Genomic DNA, 7,405 nt, shown 5'->3' with positions numbered 1-7,405 from the left:
ACACATATATATGTGTATATATGTATATGTATAAATACATGTATGTTAATATACTTACAGTGGCTTTTATTTAGTATAGAAATATAGAATGGAATCTTTTTAGCAACAATTGAGGCTACTATAGACCAGATAAACTATAGCTATAGGATATTGCATACCTTGTGTTATAATGTATACCTTATAAGTTATTTTGCCTAAGACATAGTTGCAAGGCAACTTTAAAAATTGATGAATATGATTATTTCCCCTGCAGTAGCAAGAAGAAAATTGGGAAGGAGACTCAAAATAGACTGATCTCTGCTATTTACTGTTATTGGGGGATAAAAATAAAACCAAGTATTGATAGAGAAATTTCAAAAGATTTAGTTTTTTAACCCTTGATTTTGTGGGCTGATATTCAACATCCTAAATTTCTGTTTGGATGTGAAATTGGGTAGCAAAGTCCTCTGAACTATGCTTCCTCCTCCTTTATACTCACCTTCCCATGTTCTTCTATCCTGTAGTGCTGATGGTAGCATTAGAATCTCTTGGACTTCATCTATTCATTATTTTCATTTTCAGAGAGTGAAGCCATCCCTTTAATACTCTTATACAGGAATCATTCTCTTTATAACTTTTATATCTTCTCAGTTGTGCTTGCTAGTTGTACATCCAGGCACTAATCTATGCCATAACAGGGACTCCAAAGTGAATGAATTGTCAACACAATTTTCCTGGGCAGACATATTGTCATGTTATACTGTCTCATTCAGAATTGTTCTTATTAATATTATCAAGTGATTCAGACAAGAAGTGGAACATTGAAACTGTAGCGCTGCAGGCAGCTCTTGCCACCAGAATGAGAGCGCCTTCCTTTGCACTTCTCTCTACTATGTCACAGACTCCATGGGTACAATGTACCTCTTTTAAAGGGCACTACAAAGCATTTTGACACAAGGCAACATGGACGAGCAAATTAGACCAGAAAGCTATACTTTATCATTTGAATCATTTCAAGTTCAAAGTGTTAAGTGCAAAATAGGAAGTCATAAACACCTTTCAATTGAGCGGCCTAGTTATTGATTTATTGATGGCCATCCTTTTAGAACCTGTTGAGCTTGATTTATAGCAGAAGAGCCAGAGATGTGTTTCTGTGACTCGTTCTTATTACACCACAAAGTACAAGGTGAAGTCTAGATTTATTTTTTTTTTGGAAAAAATTATAAAGAAATTGACTTGAACCCAAAGTATCTTTGAAGTAATACAATTACATAGGAACATTACTGAACTGTATTTGGGGCAATATCATATAATACTGGGCTTTTAACATTATCCGAGATTAAAGATTTTTAAGTATCTAGGTAAGAGGAGATAGGTAAGTGGTATGATCCGAAGTTAATTACACGCCTGTAGTCACATAGCTGCCTCAGAGCATAAGCCATTTCATGTGAAAATGGTGATCTGGCAGAACAGTTGTGCGCTTAGAACTGTGCATACCCTGACATCCTTCCAAAAGCCAATTATTCTTTTTCTGATTGTACCTGTACTTTTGACCATAACTATTGTTTAGTCAGACTACTAGCATGACCAACACCTTTGAGAATGAGCACTTTAAGAACTAAAATCATTAAATTTAATTCTTCAGAAGAACTATGAATGAAATTTATAAGGTCTGAAAATATTTCCAACATTGTGCTTCAATTCAGTAGTGTCATTGTTTTTAGCCACTCAGAGGGAATAGGTCTGTTAAATTATCTTTTGGTTTCTAGGATGAGATTATGATTGTGAACTCTGATCTAGAAATTTCATTTCATTTATTATTATTATTAATCCTCACCCAAGGAACCCTCCATTGAATTTTAGAGAGAGTGGAGGAGAGAGGGAAATATAGAAACATCGCTGTGAAAGAGAAACATCAATTGGTTGCCTCCTGCACGTGCCCTGACCAGGGGCCAGTCTGGGGAGGAGCCTGTAACCACAGTATGGGCCCTTGACTGGAATCAAACCTGGGACTCTTTGGTTTGCAGGCCGATGCTCTATCCACTGAGCAAAACTGGGTAGGGCTATTTTTAATTTTTAAATCTATATTAAACGAAGGGTGCTTGTGGATGTGTTCAGCCCATTCTATTTAATGAGTAGACCTGTTTCACTGGATCTGTGACTTGCTTAATATATCAAGAACCTGTAAATATTCTTCTTCTTCATGCCATCTGCCTATCACTTAGGGAATAATTGAAGAATTATTCAAATGTGCTTCGGAGGTAATCTCTCACATGTATCACTAGATTAAGTTTGACACTAGGGTTGAAATAATGGTTGTAGGCCTGTAGCCATGCCTTTTCCAGGGTCCACAGCAGTCACTACTCCTTCATGTACACCACCTGCTTAGCAGGGGTACGCAAGGACTTCTGACTTACTGTGACTCATTTCAATGCATCAAATAGCCTTTCCTTCATTAAACACACATAGAGCAACTATGCTGATGGCAGATAGGAGTAAGAGAAACATATATTGTGTGAAAGTTTCATAGCGTAACTTGTCCAGAACTGATGAGTGTTTGGAGCACTGGGCTGTGTCTCTGCCCTGTGCCCCGCAGTGTCTGCCTCCTATCTGACATGGCCTTACGTGTTCAAAAACATGGATCATGACCCTCTTCTGCCTTTATTTTTAGTAAAGGCACAAAGTCCTTACAGTCACTGGGAAAATGCTGATCTCATAGCCCTCCCTCGACTACTGAATTAAAACAAAATATACTTATATGGCTCTCCTAACATTATTACCAAACAAATTTTCATTTATCTTGAAATTTTAAAAACTCCAACCATGTTTCTGTATGTTGGGGACAGAAGGTGGTCAATGCAGTATTCTTATTTATTTTTCGGAGAAATAAGGAAGTCTCCACACTGTCATAATCGATGAGTCAAAATATGGCCATGAAATTAAGAAATCATTTTTAAGTGACCATTTTCATGGATTTCCAGGAGCTTGTCCACACTTACAAAGTAAGACTCAAAGAGGAAGGAAGAATACTATTCATGGCAACACTGTACTACCCTAGGCCTACATACCAAGAGAAGAATGCTTTGGAAAGTGGCTCAGCATCAGTTTACTAGTATTTAGCAATGTAGAAAAGACGCATCAGAAATGTACTGAATTTGATAATCAAAGCAACCCAGAGTTTAAATGATCACTCTATAGGCTACTTAATTTGAGGTTGAAAAAATTAATTTTTGCCATTGAGCGTGAAGAAGAAAGCAAGATGCCCTCAGGATGGGATGCTAAATGGATTCAAGCACCTGAGTTAAGAGTTAATATACACACGTTTCACTCCACAAAGAAAGACTCCTGGGGGAGCTGATGAATCAAGTCCAGTGATGAACTGGGAGTCAATGAAGGAAGAAGCCAAACAAGGTATTGTAAACCAAAGAAGAAAGAAGAGAAATATGAGACCAGAGTTCAGAACTAGCAAAGTCAGATAGGAGCAGGGGTTTTCAAACTTTGTTATGTATGAGAATCATCCAGAGAAGAAAATGTTAAAAATACAGATGCCAAGACCTGCCCTCTGATCCACTAAATCTGAACCTCTGCAATGAGACAGGTTCTAGATGTCAGTGTTTTGGAAAACCTCCGTAGGTAGTTTTGATATGCAAACAAACTTGTTAAAAACTGGGCTGGAGCAACCAGAACTTTCAGGTTTATTAGATGAGTTTTAAAATATTTCTCCAAAGCAAGCAGTGCCTTCAATGGACATATTCACAACCAACCAGATAATAAAATTTGGTTGCAAGGGTTGCTAGGAGTAGTGTGAGTTTGTACATGATGAGGACCTAGCTACACATATAAAGAACTGTGGAATCAAAATTAAGTGTTTTGTCTAGCCTTTAACTACTAAGTACTATAAACCTTACGAATAAGCTGAATTGGACTTAAAAGCCAGACAATTAGTTTTAAATATGTTTTCTGCACTAGCTAGTTTGTGACTTTAGACAACTCATTTAATCATTTAAACCATTTTTTTCTTTTCTATTAATGGAATAAAATTTCCTGCCTTACCATTAGGTGGGAGAAATTATGTTGAAAATTCTACAATTTATTCTTTCAGAAGTTTAAGTGGGTCAAAATTTAAATCCTAAGATGTAGATGTACGAAACCCTAAATATTAATGAGTTTTATATACCTGAACTTGCCTTTGCATTGAAGAATTAAACTCCCAAGAATAAAAAACAACTTTCTTGCATTCTAGTGTATTCAGTCTGATAAGAATTTTCCACTCACATTTATATATTATATTATAAACAGTGTAGCACAAAACAGCCACTTTGGGGGAAATTCTCAGCTGTTAGGGTTTCTTCCTCCTCTCTTTTCTACTCTTCCAGGGGCATGTGGGCAAGAGGGCAGAGCTTTTCCTTTCTGAGTTATGCTTCATACCATTGCTAGTCTCTGCCACAGTTTGGCAGGTTCCTACACCTGCTGGTTTGGCAGGATTTTTCTATTTTTTTAAAATGTATTTTATTGATTTTTTACAGAGAGGAAGGGAGAGGGATAGAGAGTTAGAAACATCGATGAGAGAGAAACATCGACCAGCTGCCTCCTGCACACCCCCTGCTGGGGATGTGCCCACAACCAAGGTACATGCCCTTGGCCGGAATCGAACCTGGGACCCTTGAGTATGCAGGCCAATGCTCTATCCACTGAGCCAAACTGGTTAGGACAAGGGTTTTTCTATTTGCTGAGGTGTGGCTGGTCCCACCTTGTCATTAGGGCATCTTGTTGATACTAGAGACCCAGTGCACGAATTCATGCATGGGTGGGGTCTGGCCGGCCAGCCCAGATCAGGCCAATGGGGTGAGGCTGGCCAGGCGGAGGGACCTCGGGTGGTTGGACAGCCGGCCCAGTCCCCAGGCCAAACTCCAGGTTGAGGAAAAAATTTGCATATTAGCCTTTTATTATATAGGATGTGGCACCTGTGATGTTGCACGGGCATGGCTCTATGATTTTAGGATGGAAATTCTAGCAATAAAATATCTGATACAAAGATGATCATTGGAACACCAAAAGATGCTGAGAATCAAACCCAAGCTCTGGTATATAATAGTAAAACTAAATATTTATAATGATAAGCACCAATAATCCCTGTTAGGATGATAACCCCTTCCTTTGCCCACTTGTTTACTGGTGTAAGGAGTCCGTCCAGAAGAGCTAATGACAGCAACAACTTTACATTTAGTAGGTCTTTTTCTGTGTGTCTTGCTGGAATTAGTCATTCCCTCTGGGAGCCAAGATTTTTAGACCACTAAACTTAAAGATGTAGAAATGGAGAGCATACATTCTTTAAATGTTAGTGAGAGTAACATTAAGCAGGGAAATTCTATTTCTACCCCTTGCTTCTGGAACCGCATGTCTTATACTGGTTGGGAACCCAGCACCATAAAATGGCTTTTAGTTTATGGCTTAAATTGTATCCTAAGGAATAACCCCTTTCCTTCATAGGAGGTCATCTCTGAGATCATTTTGAGCTATTTTTATCAAGGGTGTAAGTTCTGTGTCTAGATTAATTTTTTTTTTTGGTATGTATATGTCCAGTTGTTCCTGCATCATTTGTTGAAAACAATCTTTGCTCCATTGAATTGCCTTTCCTCCTTAGTCAAAGATCAGTTGACTGTATTTGTATGGGTCTATTTCTGGGCTCTCCATTCTCTTGCATTGATCTATTTATCGGTTCTTTTGCCAATTTCACACTATCTTGTTTACTGCAGTTTTATATTACCTCTTGAAGTAGGATAGTGTCAGTCCTCCAACTTTGTTCTTTACCGCCTCTATCACGTTGGTTATTTTGGTTTCTTTCATCTCCATGTAAACTTCAGAATTAGTTTGTTGATATCCACAAAATAACTTGCTGGGATTTGATCAGGATTGCATTAAATATGTAGATCAAGTTGGGAAGAACTGACATCTTGACAATATTGAGTCTTCCTATTGATGAACATAAAATATCTCTCCATTTATTTATTTCTTCCTTGATTTTGGTCATCAGAATTTTGCAGTTTTTCTCATATAGATCTAGTATATATTTTGTTAGATTTATATCTACATATTTCATTTTTGGCATGCTGACATAAATGCTATTGGGTTTTTAATCTCAAATTCCACTTGGTCATTGCTGGTGTTTATGAGAGAATTTTGCACATTAACCTTATATCTTGTTTTAATCTCTCATTCGTTCTAGAAATGTTTGTCAGTTATTCCAGATATAACAATCATGTTATCTGCAAACAAAGACAGTTTTATTTCTTTCTTTCCAATCTGTATACCTTTTATTGTCCTATTGCATTAGCTAGTGTCTCATTGGTTTTCTGTAAGCCTGCAAGAGCTACTGAAGCGTCATTTTGGATCCAGCTCCAAGGGTCTTTTTTAGGACTTTAAATCTTGAGAAAGAGGAAGTTGCTCCTATATCAGCAAACTTTCCCTTACATGACTCTAAGACCCTCACGATTCACTACAAGGTCTACTTTCCCAGTTCATGCTAATACACATTATGTCCTAAAGGTCATTCAATGTATAATCTCTCTTCTTCTTGAATAGGATAACTTTTCTCAGTTGGGTTATCCTTGCCCTTAGTTCCTGGTTTGGTATTCAGGGTGGGAGCAGAGTTTGAGAACAGCGTTTCCCTGCAAGGTTTCTGTCTTGGTTGAGGTGTCTGCATATTCTTTAAGCATGGGAGTTTAATCTACCCTCTAATGGATCTAGAAGGTTCCAGTGATTCTGTGGATACTAAGATGTCATGTGCATCTACCATATATTCTCTTTCAAGTCTTGGGCTTCCACTATTTCTTAACCAGGTCCCTGACTTTGAAATAGAAGACTTGTGAGGTTGCAAATTCATTCTTCTCTGAAGTTCTGCTACTTTACAATTAAATCCTGGACCTGGCCATCAGTTTTGTTTCTCCTCTATGCAGTTTTTGTTTGTTCATTTGTTCAATATTCCCTTGCAGTGGTTCTTAAACTTCTGGCCCTTTAAGTACAGTTCCTCAGGTTGTGACCCAACCATAAAATTATTTTCGTTGCTACTTCATAACTATAATGTTGCTACTGTTATGAATTGTAATGTAAATATCTGATATTCAGGATGGTCTTAGGCAACCCCTGTGAAAGAGTGTTTCGACCGCCAAAGGGGTCGCAACCCACAAATTGAGATCCGCTGCCTTAGAGGCTCTCTGACTTTTATATTTTGGCATAAGTTGTAATTGGTTAAATTTAGCCTGTAATTTTCTCTCTTCAGTTAATTAGCACCACTTAGCAGCAACTAATGAATTTCAGTCTTTATAAGCACTACTAGAGGCCTGGTACACAAAAATTTGTGCACTTGGGGTGGTCCCTCAGCCCAGCCTGTGCCCTCTCGCAGTCTGGGACCCCTCGGAGGATAACC

The sequence above is a fragment of the Myotis daubentonii genome, chromosome 4 (genome assembly GCF_963259705.1).
Source record: "Myotis daubentonii chromosome 4, mMyoDau2.1, whole genome shotgun sequence".
Classification (NCBI taxonomy): domain Eukaryota; kingdom Metazoa; phylum Chordata; class Mammalia; order Chiroptera; family Vespertilionidae; genus Myotis; species Myotis daubentonii.
Note: the sequence above shows the minus strand (reverse complement) of the source record.